Source organism: Mus musculus, chromosome 10 (genome assembly GCF_000001635.26).
Source record: "Mus musculus strain C57BL/6J chromosome 10, GRCm38.p6 C57BL/6J".
NCBI classification, from domain to species: domain Eukaryota; kingdom Metazoa; phylum Chordata; class Mammalia; order Rodentia; family Muridae; genus Mus; species Mus musculus.
In genome coordinates, this window is record NC_000076.6 from 17,380,706 (window position 1) to 17,396,434 (window position 15,729).

The window sequence follows — 15,729 nt, forward strand, 5'->3', positions numbered from 1 at the left end:
TTTAGGTTAACTTAGTTTCTGGGTATGCCTGTGAAGCAATAGCTAGATGATCTTAAACTCAAATGGGAAGAGCCAGCTTAATTATGGACAACACCATTCTATGGACTAAGGTCCCAGGCTCAACAAAAAGGAGAAAGGGAAATGAATGCTGGAATTCATTCTTCAATCTCTCTCTCTCTCTCTCTCTCTCTCTCTCTCTCTCTCTCTCTCTCTCTCTCTCTCTCTCTCTCTCTGTCTCTGATTGTTGATCCAGTGTGACCAGCTGCCTCAGGTTCCCGCTGCTCTGACTTCCCTGCCATGACGAATGGATGTACGTCCTGTACGGACTGTATGTTCTGGTACTATAAGTCAAGATAAATCCCTTTCTTCCTTCAGTTGCTTCTGTCTGATATGTTTTCACATCAACTGCATAATTAATGACTACAATTGGTAAATGAGAAATTCAAGTTACAGAACAGCATGATAGTCTCTGCATAAGAGAAAGTAGTCTGTTTTTAAATGCATATTTGTATACATAGAAGAAGGTATGGAAAATATTGCTAGTCACTTCTCCGCAGTGAAACTACATTCCCTTCACTTACAATCTTTCTATAGAAACATTTGTTTCTTCTACGGTCAAAGGAAAAGTAACTTTAGTGTAGGTCTTGTCATGAACTGAAATTGCTCTCATCTTCAATAACGGTATACAGGTACGTGAAGAATATCCTTCCTACACACAGTATTTGCAGCAAATGAAATGCATCCCCTACCCACTCAATGCACTTGCCTAGCAGTCAGGCATCTCCAGTCTCCCCGAATCCTCCTCTCTACTAACACACTTTTTCTGCACACTAGTTAGAATGACCCTGGTGAAGATATATCTTTCCCTTCCCCCGGAACTTCCCGTGGCTTTCTGTTAGACTCGAACAAAGCAGATGCTAGGATCCCGGTGATTCATCCTGACTCTGTCTCCTACCGCTGTTCATTTCTCAGTCCATTTTGACCTCTTGCCTCAGGACCTTCTTCTATCTCTGTTCCCACGGCTGGGATTATACTTCCAGTGTTCCCTCATTTTTCCCATTCTTACTCTGGTCTCCACTAAAATTCATCGTTTTAGAATTACCTTCTATAAACACTGTTTTAATGAGAACTCTTTAAAACCTCAGTCTCCTTAGACCTACCTTGCATCTCTCCCTACCAAACGCTCATTACTGTTTAACCTATTCTTCCTTTCTGTTGTATTTCATTTTGTGTATTTTTGTTTATGTGTTTGGCTTTTGGGGATCTTGCTATATAGAACTGTCTGGCCTGGTACTTGCTATGTAATTCTAGCACGCTTGGAATTTACGGATCCCTCCTGGTTTTATCTCCTGGGTGCTGGGATTACAGGTATGCACCACTATATTTGGTACACATTCTTTTTTGTCTGATTGTCTATAGCAGAGGTTCTCAGCCTGTGAAATAAGACTCTTTGGGTGGATGGGGCAGAATTCATTTCAGACATCCTATGTATCAGATATTTACATTATGATTCATAACAGTAGCAAAATTATGTTCATAGGGTAGCAACAAGAATAACTTTATGGTTGGAGGTCACACAACCCAAAGAACTATATTAAAGGGTCAAACATTAGGAAGGTAGAGAACCACTGATCTACAGTCTATCAACTTTGACCAGGATATAAGTTCTTAAAGGCCAGAGTTTTGCTGGTTTGTTTTTGTCGCTTTAATAACCATTGACTAGAGAAGGCACAGATTAGGGATTCCATACATAAGTTTAAGTTAAGAAAGAAAGTTTTTAAGAATGGTTTCAAGCTTTTCTTACTTGGCTCCCGGAAGTCCAAGGTTCCAACTCTAGAGTCAAGTGCTGCCAGGGGATGAGGAAAAGAACTTCCGTGTGTCAGGTGTGGTCAAGCCATGAGGACAGCATGCTTACTCTCCATCCTTCCCACACAGCTCTCTAACATGTTTTTGAATTCAAACGCTACCCCTAGTTGCCAGACTGAGCTTCTCACTCACACAGGCATCTAACAAGCATGCTGCTGTGAAGCAACGATGGGTTATTTATTCTCTCTAGCATCAAATGAACACACCTGAAAATGCATATGTTATTTTAAGGGAAAATGCACACTAGCAGAGATTTCTCTTTGAGATTTAAAAAAAACACAGCTCAACACAAGACAGGGAAAGCATGAGACAGGGAAGGGAGAACGGAATAATTCCTTAAGTTTCTAGAAGCTTCAAGTCCTGGACCTATGAACAGATGAACAATGAACAACTTGTTTGTGCACCATCTTGGCAAAAACACATAGTTGGGTAGGCATGACTCAGACCAAGGAACAGGACATGCAACAGTTATTCAGGCAGATCCACCCACCCAGGAAGGCAGACAAGCACACAGGTCGCTAGTTTGTCAAGAATGTAGAACAAACATGTAGATGCGGAAAAGGCTGAATTTTAAAGCAAAACATACACTAACCCCTAAGACTGACTAAGAGGAACCTGAGTCCATGACAGATTTGCTAAAGAAGGGAACTCCCTGGTGATGGTATCGGTGGCTCAGACTTCCGGTACTCCCAGTTCCTAAAACGACAAAATAATGTGACTGTGAAAATGTGCTCGATTTAGGAGGTTCTGTGAGATTAAAAGTTAAAAAGCAGAGTTGTTGCTCACTGTCACAAGCAGGATTCACTGTTAAGGAATTAAGACGTGGGCATACTCAGTGATTAAAATGTTTGCCATGCAAGCTAGAAAAAGCAAGTTCAAATCTGGAGAGCCTTTGTAAATTACAGACAGTACAGTGCACTCCAACAGGGAGATTAGAGACAAAGATGAGGGAATCATTAAAAGCACCTCAACCAGACCTAACAGTAGTGAGGAGTAGGAGACACACACACACACACACACACACACACACACACACACACTCACACACATACACATACACATACACACCACACACACACACACACACACACAGACACACACACACAGACACACACACACACAGACACACACACACACAGACACACACAAGCAAACAGTAACATACATACATACATACACACATATATACACACACACACTCACACACACATACACACACAAACACACACAAACACACACACACAAACACACACATATATACATACATACATACATACACACACACACACACACACACACACACACACACACACACACACACACACACACACACACACACACACACACACACACACACACACACACACACACACACATCACACAGACACACACACACACAGACACACACAAGCAAACAGTAACATACATACATGCATACATACATACATACACACACACACTCACACACACATACACACACAAACACACACACTCACACACACACACACACACAAACACACACAAACACACACACAAGCAAACAGTAACATACATACATGCATACATACATACATACATACATACATACATACATACCACCTAAGGCCTCATGCCCATTAAGCATGTTTTCTTCCATGAAGCTATGCTCCCGAGCCACAAGAAGAGCTTCATAGCTGCCTTTCTAGAAATCTACAGGGTCCTTCAAGGTTACGGGGCAGGCCTGGCTTTACCAACGCCTGCCATCACCAAAGGCAAATAGGCATGTGGAGGAAATAAGACTGGAAGTGAATACGGAGTGTTCCGGTTTTGTCCTGTTACCTTTAAACCATTATTTTAGTGTTGCTAAATCAACAAACCTAGAATCTTCCATCCTGTTGTCTCAGGCTTCTCTTCAGTGGTAGTCATTCACCTGCCTCATTGCACATCCTGTCTCCCTTTTGCAAAGCTATGAAATTGTATGCGAATCCCTACCTCAAAACAGAAAGAAATCCGAAAGACAATCTCATGCCCATGGGGTAAAAAAAGATGACATTTAGTTTGTATTTGCATGGAAAGTTCAATTCTGAAATAAAAACCTTAATAAAACTAGTCAAAAACTCTTGGGAGAAAATAAAACTTTAAACATAGAAATTATTTGGGCTGCTTTTGCTTTTTTTTTCCCCTTGCTTGGTTTGTTTTTTTGAAATGTGGGACAGGGTTTCTCTGTTTCTCTGTGTAGTCCTGCCTGTTCTAGAACTCACTCTGTAGACCAGGCTGGACTTGAACTCAAAGATCAGCTTGCCTCTACCTCCTGAGTGCTAGGATTAAAAGTGCCTGCCACTACCACCTGGTTTCTTTTTCTCCCTCTCCCTCTCCCTCTCCCTCTCCCTCTCCCTCTCCCTCTCTCTCTTCCTCTCTCTCTCTCTCTCTCTCTCTCTCTCTCTCTCTCTCTCTCTCTCGTGTTTTGTTTTTGGTTTTTGGTTTGTTGTTTCATCATCAGTGTTTCTGAAAAACAAAAACATAGCAAAAAAAAAAACAGGCAAAAACATTGAACTACAAATTCTTTGGCAGAATAAATACTAATCCATTGTTCCATTCTTCAAAATTTGAAGCCAAATGCAGCTCCCCATTAGGCACTAGCACTTTCCACTGACTCCAATTACAAATAGGCAGATACTTGAACAAAAGCCTATGACAGGCAGTAACTTGAGCTAGAGAGTTGATGCAGCAGAACCAAGGTCAAAATCTTCTCTCAGCATGCACACATGGCCTCTGAAAGGACATCTACTTATCAGATGGCTGTGCAGACTAAACCTTCCAAGGAACTTGCCCTGGGGGAGGCAGGACCAACTATAGGCCTGGATTCAAACGCCTACCATGGATTTTCCCTCTGTGCTCCATTTGCTTGGAATTTCCCCAAATACTGAACAATCATTTTCTTATTGCATCACCTCTGGCAAACTCTGCAGGGTGATATCACTTTGTTGGGATGCAAGAAGAGAAGAATATCTAAATTTATTCCCTAGAATTCAGCAATTTGTTCATTCATTCACATATTATTTGGGTATTTAAATTCTTAATTAGATCCACGGTATTGATTTTAAAAATTTATTTTTAATTTCTGTCTTTTTTATCCCACAGAAAGAACATTTGCAAAGTAAAAGTTGCACAGCAACTCCCTGGTGACAAAGACTTAGTGTTAGGAGCAGGAAACCAATTCATGAACAAGCCCTTAAGTATGACACCTAGGACATTATAATGCACACTATCTGTTCTGATCAGCCATTTTTGCTCAACAAAATTAAATGATAATTTTTTTCTTAAAGTACCATGAGAACTTCCTCCTCTGACCTAAGAACTCTTTTTTTCACATTAATTAATTATACATCCTGATCGATTCTCCTGCCTCCCAGTCCCCCTTCACAGAGTCCCTCCCCTTATCACCCCTCTCCTTCTCCTCTGAGAGGGTGAACTCCCCTCCAGGGTATCCTTCCACTGTGGTGCATCAAGTCTCTGCAGATTTAAATGCATCCAGTCCCACTGAGGCCAGACAAAGCAGCCCAGTTAAAAGAGTTGGGGAAAGGATTGGGCCCTGAAGGAATAGAAACTCCGCAGGAAGACCTACAGAGTCAACTAACCTGGACCCTTGAGGGCCCTTACAGACTGAGCTACCAACCAAAGAGGGAGCACAGGATGGACGGAGGCCCGCCCACCAGCACATTATATATGTAGCAGATGTGCAGCTCAGTCTCCATGTGGGTCCCCCAACAACTGGAGCAGGGGCTGTCTCTAAAGCTGTTGCCTGTCTGTGGAATCTGTTCTCCTAGGAACTCGTAGCTCAACTTCAAAATAGCAAAACTAAAACTACCAGTGCTAGAAAGATGGCTCAACAGTTCAGGGCACTTCCTCTACCAGAAGGTCTCTGCTCAGTTTCCAGCACCTACATCGTGGCCACAAGTGTCAACAACTCCATTTCCAGGGGATCTGATACCCTACTCTTCCTTCTGAGAGTACCACACACACACACACATGTACACACACACAATGTTCTGAGAGCAACACACACACATACACACACATATGTAAAACACATACACTCATATAGTGAGTAACACGAAACCATATGAAATAAAATAAATCTTCATAAATTATGAAACAAAAGCCTACCAACTCATCTTTATATCGGTCTTCATGATTGTCTTGTTTGTTTCTTTTCAGTGTTTTGGTAAACATTGTCTAAAACTGTCCTCCACATTTTCAGAGTGATGGATACTATCCATTCTATCTTGCTAAGGAAGAAATTCAGATGCAAGCCTCCGTAAGTAATTGTATGCCAACATGTATGGAGTTCAGGTTTAAGCTCATTTTTTCTAGAAACATTTGCTGGCTCTTTGTAGGCCCAGGTACTAAATATTCATTTGCAGCAGAATTTCACAGCCTTTCTTTCTTTCTTTCTTTCTTTCTTTCTTTCTTTCTTTCTTTCTTTCTTTCTTTCTTTTCTTTTTCTTTTTCTTATTTTTTTCTTATTTCTTCTTTTTTTGTATAAATAGAGTTTATTTAGGACATGGGAGGGGAGTTAAGAGGGTAGCAGAGGCAGAGAAAGTCAGAGAGAAGGAGAGAGTAGAGAAGCAGAGGCTGGCCATGGCCATGTGTGGGGGGGGAATCTTCACAGCCTTTCTAATTATTAGAAAATAGGTATGGAATTTTCCCCTTGACTCTACCATCCAGTCGCACATGGCTGTTATTTATAAACTGATTGGCAGAGAACGAAGAAATCTATTATCCTATTGACTCTTTGCATTTGTCATAAACTGTCCACACAGCTGATCTATGCAGATGTTATATACATTTGAAGTTTGCTTGAAATGTCAAGTAGTTTTGATATTTTAGGTTTTACACTTCATGTATTTCTCCTTGTGTGTTATGGCGTCTGCCAAGCACCAAATTTAGCACCTCTCAGAGCTTTTTTGAGCCTGTCCCAAACAAGAAGCACTAGAAATTACTGCAGACAAGTTGGCCTTGTGAGATTTCCAAACGAGTTCCCAAACCAAAGAAACTGACTGAGATAAATTTAGAACACTTGGGGTCTTTGAGAGTCTCTTTCAATACATTTCGGTGACTGGCAAGGTAAAAAAAAAACAAAAACAAAAAACAAAAACACACACTTTCAGTGTCTCACCTCTGAAAAACACTGCCCACAATGAGTTGCATGAGGAAAAAACTCTGCTTTGTTGAGAAATAACATATTTTCACTCAAAAGTCATAGCGGTTCAAAGAGATTGAGAAGAGGTTTTATTTTTGTCAGTTTTACATATTTAATTATACTACTAGTTTTTTTAATACCAATTTTTATTTTCCTGAGACCCAGAATCAGGTCAATTGTTTAAAATTAGTATTATCATAGTAAATAACTGCTTTGTGAGTTACAGGCTGGGTAAGGTATTTGTTATATGGAATCACTTATAGCAGTGAATTCATTCCAGAGCGATCAATAAAGCCCTGCATCTATCTACAGCCCATCAATCACAAGAAGGAAATGATTTCAATGAAATAAACTGTTTATAGAATACCAGGAATGCCATGGGTATTTCTGGAAAGCAACATGTCAATATGTTAAGAAGTCATGCCTTTTGGCATGATTCATGCCCCATAATGAATTCCAGGAATCTTTTACAATATATTATCTTTAAAACAGGCAATGGCATATATATATATATATATATATATATATATATATGTATGTATGTATGTATATATATATTCTAAAGGTATTCAGAATGGCAGCAGGTGTATGAATGAAAAGTTATAAACAAATTACTCAGTAATAAGGAATGGCTCCTTAAATCATGGGTCACTCAATGAACTATTATGTAGCAACTAAGTAGCATGCTGAAGGCTTTAAAAGTTAATGGTGATAAAATTTGAAGTAAAACAGACTGAGTTTGAGTCTGGGTCCTAGTACATTATTTAGATATATAAAACCAATCTAACCTTTAGATTTCAAACATCTAGTGAAGTGTTGTTAGTATACAGTGTTAGGGGAGAAAGGAGAGAATGTAAAACCTTTCATGCACTATGAAGTATCTATGTGAAATGAGTGTGGATACAGGAAGGAACTGAAAACAAGACATAGGTTAGCTCCAGGGAATAAAATCTATAAAATATATGCAATTTTTAGATTTTGTTCTGACATAACATTAGCTTGTTTTTAAAAATAAAGTAATATTTTAGCCACTAGAAGAAATGTATTCAGCTGTTTGGAATTTAAAATTAGCATAAACAAAAATGTATTCTTAGAATTTTCGATTTTAGATAGCTTCCTGTCTACCCCTAGCCATATTTTGCTTGTGTAGTAGTCTCTGAACATGCTTCTGTAGTTGTTTCTCTTTTTCTTCCCTCTCTCCTCAACAGGACAGACCACTGCCATCATTTAGAGACAGTAGAAGTGCGAACTCCCCTAGGAAGCTGTTTCGAACCTCCCTGAGCAGTATTAACCCATCACCCTCCTATATTCCACACTATCCTGCCTAGTGTACACCTTGTTCAGGGTGTGATGATCATCATCAAAATAACATATTAAACATTCATTAGGGTTTCACATTATCACATACAGCATACTATGAAATTCTCATTGAAACCCTATGAATCAGGAACTGCCATTATCATCATTTGAAAGATGAAAACTTGGCACTCAGTAAAGTTTAAGGACCCCAATCCCAAATTCCATGCTTTTAACTACCATGCCATGGGCACTTATTCCTCTTTATCTCCTTGAGCTTAATATTTTAGCATACAAAAAAAGTTAGTACTACCTAAGTTCAGTCAGACTATTTCAAATAAACATTTTCTGTATATTTAATATCATCTTTGTCACTTAAAATCCTTATCATTTTTTATTACTTCCTTGACTATTTCTTTTTCGATCCCCAACATGCTGTGTGCTAGCTTCTGTCATGAGAATCGGTGCTCAGTGCGCTGGTCCACAGCACCTACATTTGCCAGAATGACACCTAGGGCCAGTGCTCTGAAGCATGGGCACACAGTGTTGGGGGAGAATATGGTACAGAGGTTTTGCTTGAGAAAGGGATAAGGTCCACGTGGGAAAGGAGGTTCAGATACTCAGAACTTGAATCTAACCCAGGTTAATATGAGGTTATTTGCAACTGAGAAGGCAAATGTCTATAAATTTAAAGTTCAGTAAAAATGATCTAAGGTGGAGATGTAAAGTGAGGAATGATCAGCCTGGGACATGATTTAAACATCAAATGGAATAAGATCTCCATAGAAGTGACTGTAAAAGACAGAACTTTGTTTTGATTTATGTATGAAGGAGATGAAATAACAGCAAAGGGTACTAAGCAACAAGGGGCCACTGAGAAGGGGAGGGGTGAAGTCTGCAGGTAACTGAGTGGATCCGGTCTATCAAAATGAATGACTGATCGGGTGGGTCAGACTCTGTCAATAGGTCCGATAAGATGGGGAAAGAGAACTGACTTTTCGTGAACAGCATTGACAGTCATGAATGGCTTTCACCATTTTAATGGAATGGGGAGGTCAAAAGCCAGACTGAACTGAGTTCAAGAGTGAATGAGAGCAGACAAATTGGTGATGTGAGTGCAAGCAAAAAAAAAAAAAAAAAAAAAAAAAAAAAAAAAAGGAGCAATAGTTTCTAGGAAGAAATCGGAGACAACGATATTTTTTTTATATATTCTCATCACAGAAGCATATTCAAATGTGATAAGAATAACACAGGAGAAAAGTTCACTAAGAATGCAAAACAGAGAATGAGAAGAAAAGTGAGGCAAAGCCTGTGGCTATAGAAGATAAAGAAACAATCAAGTACTGAAGGAATAGGACTGACCTTTCACTGGAGCTCACACAAGGCATCCGTAGCAACAGATATAAGAAATAATATGTGTAGATATGGAAGTTGGGGAAACAGCGTGGTAGAGCTTGCATAAAGTCCCTGCTGATCATAACTACTTTCTAAGTAAAGCAGAAAGCTGACTCAATTGGGAATAAAGATAACTATAAACATTTTATAAACTTTAGGAACAAAGTTAATGCATGAGGCAATTTTTGACAAGACCAGATGGATGTACTCAGGATATCTATGGTTATTGGCCAGTAAACCAGAAGGACCCTTGATGTCAGTAGAGCTTGGTTTAAAATGAAATGTTGGGGTGATTTTCTTAGACCTGTAGAGAAATGTATTTGCAGAGTTGAAAGATAGTTGAATAATAATTGAACTGGTTTTAGGAGAGAATAAGGGAGATGGAGGTAAGGGAGTCAGAAAATCGTGAGAAGCAGATATGCAGACTAATAGATCACAGAAAAGGAGAAATTGCATGTCCTTCTAGATCTGTATAGCATTGTTGAACTAAAAGTATTGGAGAAAGTGAGAAAAAACAGAAGGGAATATTCAGAAAGCAAGATGCTTGAAATATTGATAATCAAGCTTTTAGAAGTGACAATGATAATAGGACAAGTCCAAGAGTTTGACTATGAGAGTCATTATAAGAGAAATAGTCCAGACCTGGATGGGTCTTCTAGGTAGTATGGAAACCATACAGAGTTAGGGTAGGAACAGTGACAGAGAGAATACAAGAGTGACAGGACATCTTTGAATAAAATACGAACTGAAAGAGGTCTCTACAGATAATAGCAACAGGACAAGAGCTAGACTGTTCAAGGAATTGAGGTTCCACCACGAATTTAAGAGAGAGAAGGGGAGGAAGGAAAATGAATTGTGTTGCAGGATATTTGATAACACTGTGAACCCTGAAATTATGTTATTTGCTGAAAATCCCTGTTTCTAGTTGTGGTGTGGCTTAGCCTTAGCACACACCTTTAATACCTCTGACTAGAATACAAACATGCCCTTAGTACATACCTTTAATACCAGTGAAGATAAAGTTAGTTTGTAAAAGGAAGCTCCCGTGTTTGAAAGTGATTTCTAATTGAGTGACAGACAAAGTGATGAATCAGAGAAAGATTTGACAAAATGGGATCTGTCCAACTCTCGTGAGAAGAGAGAGGAAGGGAGGCTCCTTAAGAGAGAGCAGTATGGAGAAAAGAGACAGTTTTACCAGAATGGTTACAGAGAGCAGGGCCAGAGAGAGGAGGCAGTTTTGCGCAGAGAGTTTTACAGAGATAGGCTGAACAGAGAACAATCTAGACACAAGGAAAGACAGAATAAGCCAGAGAATGAGCCAGAAAATTAGAATAGATTGCTAGAGTTAGTTTGAGTACAAGCAGACCAGTCCAGGAGAGGCCATCAAGGATGCCAGTTTGAATCATTTGGCTTAAAGAGGAGTTTGAGCCAAGCAGCTGAGTTGAACCAGCCAACCAAAGCTCAGAAAGAAACAGGAAGGATGAATTTATTCAGCTGAAAGTCTCAGAGGCTGAAAACATTCTAAGCCTAGATTAGGTTGCATGAGTCTAGAAGCTTCCAAGACTAAGCGTAGGTTAAGAGACTGAGGCAGTAAGCCTTAGAGAGGAAACTTAATCAGGAGAATGCAAGTTACTTTAACAGACTTGGAGGATAAAGAGAAGAGCAAGATATTGGACATATCACATATTGGACACTGGTACAAAGAAGAGAAGTGACATTCTGGACAGCTGCAATGCAATTACATTTCTTGCTTTCAAGTCCTAACTAACCCTAACGTCTCAGATTCATCTGGAGGCTGGTCACCAACTGAACTAAGAATCCCTCTTTTCAGTTCTGAAAATAAGGAAAACAATTGCAACAGAATGGTGCTAAAGAAACACTGTGATGTTGTGAGTGAATATACCAGTGCACTGTTAAGCCACAGTCTTTCACAAATGGGAAAGTTGAGACAAGCCAGAGAATGTTGGCCATCAATCATAAAAGAAGCCGGAGGCTATACCTCAACTCTGTAAAGAGGAGCTAGGAAAGACAATGGGCCAGCCTTGGGGTTATGGCTTAGTAAAGTACTCACTTTGGAACCACAAGGACAGTAGCTAGATCCCTAGCACTCAAGTTAAGTAAAAAAGAGTTAATAGTCATAGGAGATATGTTAAGACCAGTACTCACTGGATATCCAATCTAGCCTAATTGGTGAGCTCTGGACCAATGAGAGAGCTTGTCTCAAAGGAAGTAAAGGGCATCCTTGAGGATGATACCAAGGTGGTCCTCTAAACTACACACATACTCAAATACATGAACAAAAAATGCATACACAGAGAGAGAGAGAGAAAGAGAGACAGACAGACAGAGACAGAGAGAGAAAGAGACAGAGACATAGGGACACAGAGACAGAGAGACAGAGAGAGAGAAAGAGACACAGGGACACAGATTCTTTTCTCTTCTCTTCTCTTCTCTTCTCTTCTCTTCTCTTCTCTTCTCTTCTCTTCTCTTCTCTTCTCTTCTCTTCTTTTCTTTTCTTGGATATTTTCATTATTTACTGTAGCCTCCCATAAACCTGAAGCAGGCTGAGCCAGAACTTGACCTTGCTGCCACTAAGGAGATTATCGAGGGTGGAGCCTTCCTCCCTAGATCACTCTATTGTTGAGCCACAGTTGATGTTCCTCTTCAAAATACTGCTACTTGCTGAGAGGCAACCCCCCCCCCCCCGCCCACCCAGCTATTCCGGTGACTACGCCCTATCCTGCACATCATCACCTGCAGCTGGTTCCAGGCTCCAAGGATGAATTGGTGGGAATGGACTCCCCCACCCCACCCCCACTCTTTTATACAGCGTATCCGCCACTAAAAATTTGAATCTTAAGCAGACTAGTTGTCTTGGTTCCATTATTTCTCAACCCACCTAGGCTCCATCTTTTCTTTCACTTCCAAGATGCCTTCCAGGCTCAAACCCAGACATGTGAACCGCTGGCCGGCCTCAACAATCTACATTTCAAATTTTTTTCTCCTTTCCTGGTTTTCCCTCCGGAAACCCCCTATCCCATCCCCCCTCCCTCTGCTTCTATTAGGGTGCTCCCCCACTCAACCACCCACTCCTGCCTCTTCACCTTGGCATTCCCCTTCACTGGAGCCTTGAGCCTTCCCAGGACCTAGGGCCTCTCCTCCAATCAATGTCCTACAAGGCCATCCTCTGCTACATATGCAGTTGGAACCATGGGTTTCTCCATATCTACTCTTTGGTTGATGGGCACTCTGGGGATCTGGGGAGTCTGGTTGGCTGATATCGTTGTTCTTTCTATGGGTTGCAAACCCCTTTAGCTCCTTCGGTCCTTTCTCTGATTCCTCCATTGAGGACCCCTTGCTCGGTCCAATAGTTTGCTGTGAGCATCCGCCTCTGTATTTGTCAGGTTCTGGCAGAGTCTCTCAGGAGAAAGCTATATCAGGCTCCTTTCAGCAAGCACTTATTGGCATCCACAATAGTGTCTGGGTTTGGTAATTGTATATGGGATGGATCCCCAGGTTAGACAGTCTCTGAATGGTCTTTCCTTCAGTTTCTGCTCCACACTTTGTCTTTGTATTTCCTCCCATGTGTATCCATTCCTCTGTTGAAGGACATCTGGGTTCTTTCCAGCTTCTGGCTATTACAAATAAGACTGCTATGAAAATAGTGGAGCATGTGTCTTTGTTATATGTTGGAGCATCTTTTACGTATATGCCCAGGAGTGATATAGCTGAGTCTTCAGGTAGTACTATGTCCAGTATTCTGATTTCCAGAGCTTGCAGTCCCACTAGCAATGGAGGAGTGTTCCTCTATCTCCACATCCTCACCAGCATCTGCTGTCACCTGAGGTTTTGATCTGAGCCACTCTGACTAGTGTGAGGTGGAATCTCAGGGTTGTTTTTGATTTGTATTTATCTGATGACTAAGGATGTTGAACATTCCTTCAGGTGCTTCTCAGCCATTTGATATTCCTCAGTTGAGAATTCTTTATTTAGCTCTCAGAGACAGATTTTTAAACACAGTGTCAGTGGAAGCCAGAGTACATAGTAGTCTCTGGCTAGCAGAGGTCTAATATTGGAAGGAGTCAGGATCATACACAGAGTGAGACTAGTGACTTGGGTAATACATATCTCCTACTATTGTTTTTCCAATTTGGACCATTCTATATCATGGAGAAGGTGCGATGTGACATCTTAGCACAAGCAATACAGAGGAACATTTTATGCAGAATCCTGGGCCTTGAAATATGGTTACTCGAGTTTAAATATATTTTAATTGTAGGTAAGTGAAAGTATACATAAATTGGCTACCCTGCCAAACAGTATCATTCTAGAGTTTTGTGATGAGATAGGGTAGAAAGCATATTGGTAGAGAATCAGAAAATTCTAGGAAGAAATAAGTGGAAGCCCTGAATTCCCACCTCATCACTCAGGGTCTTAAGCTGGTCAGGTAAGGTAGGGAACCCCAGGGCCAAGACCTTCTCCATCAGGACAATGTTTGTATTTCCATTCACACTCACATTCACACACACACACACACACACACACACACACACACACACACACACCTCTAGATTCTTTCCAAGTACTTTTGTAGACATGAGTTTATAACTTCAATCTGGTTTCATCAAAGAAGTTACAGCATGCCCCTACTGTTGTCCCTAAAAACTCGAAAGAATGTCCAGAATGAGAGAGACTGAAAACTCTGTAAACAGATAGATTATTCATGTGAGTTATTAGAAAACTACTATAATTCAACCAGTAGTGATAGAAAGTCATTTTCAATAAAGGCAACAGAAGGAAAAAATACAGATTTTTAAATGAGAGTTTATTTGATTTTTCCTTTTGCATAAATGGATTTTATGTGCTGAAAAGGTAGCTAATTTTGATAGATCTGCCTGAAACTGGATTTTACAACCGATGGCCATCAGAGCCAGCCTTCTCCTTCTCATTTCTCTTCTGAAACTTCCAATTGATGATGACATCAATATTTATGTGAACTGGGAAAAAGAAACGAGGCACAAGGTACATAAAGCTGATTAATGTAAACTGGAGAGGAAAACCCTAAAACCAAATCTAATGACCCATCAAACAAGAGCCACTCTTCCCTTTTAACAATGCAGAGGCTGCCAACTGAACGCTGGTGCTTAAATCACGTAAAATAGCAGAAGGGAGCAAGTGTGTGGCTCTCGAAAAGTAAAAGTAGTCGAAAACCTCATTAAAATCAAAGAACTGGAGAATGATAGTGAACTCAGAACAAAACTGGCATCATTCTCCAATTAGCTGAATACCTTAGAGAGGGCTGTGTGCCTGTGCGCCACATTTAAATAAGCTTTCCTTGTAAAATTGCTATATGCCACAATTCAAAATGCAGCTGAGAAATCACCCTTTTTTAGCTTTACAGATGATAACCTAATTCTAACTATTTTTATCTACTTTGTAATTCAAGGGATGCATGCTATATATTATTTCCCTAAGAGTCAAAATTATATTTAGAATTAAAATTGGTTTTATGTAGTTCAAGTTATTGCACCCGAAAGCAATGAGTCACGCACTAGAAGTACACAGATTTGGGAGGCAAATACAGAACCATTAACTGCTCAGCAAGAGCTTGCTTAGCCCCTTAGCTTGAAGAATAAGCTTTAAAAATACTGTACAGTTAATGTGGGCAGGAACACCAAGGTCACCTCTGTCCTATTTCAAAGGTGCCAAGAGCCTTTTGTCTTCTTTCTTCGGGCCCTTAGATAGAATGGTAATGGAGGAAAGATTCAAACATATTGTAATTACGTTCTACATTATGCTCCATGTGTAAAAGTAGTGGTGTCAGCCTACCTTTCAGGCAGGTCTTTTTCCTTAGAGGACTCAATGGTCCTAACACATTTTTTTCTATTACTTCGTAATAAAAACATGTGTATATATAAGAAAGGATCAGAGCAGAGAGTCGGGGTGGGACTGTTCATGCAGACGATCTACACATGATCTTGGACTCATTA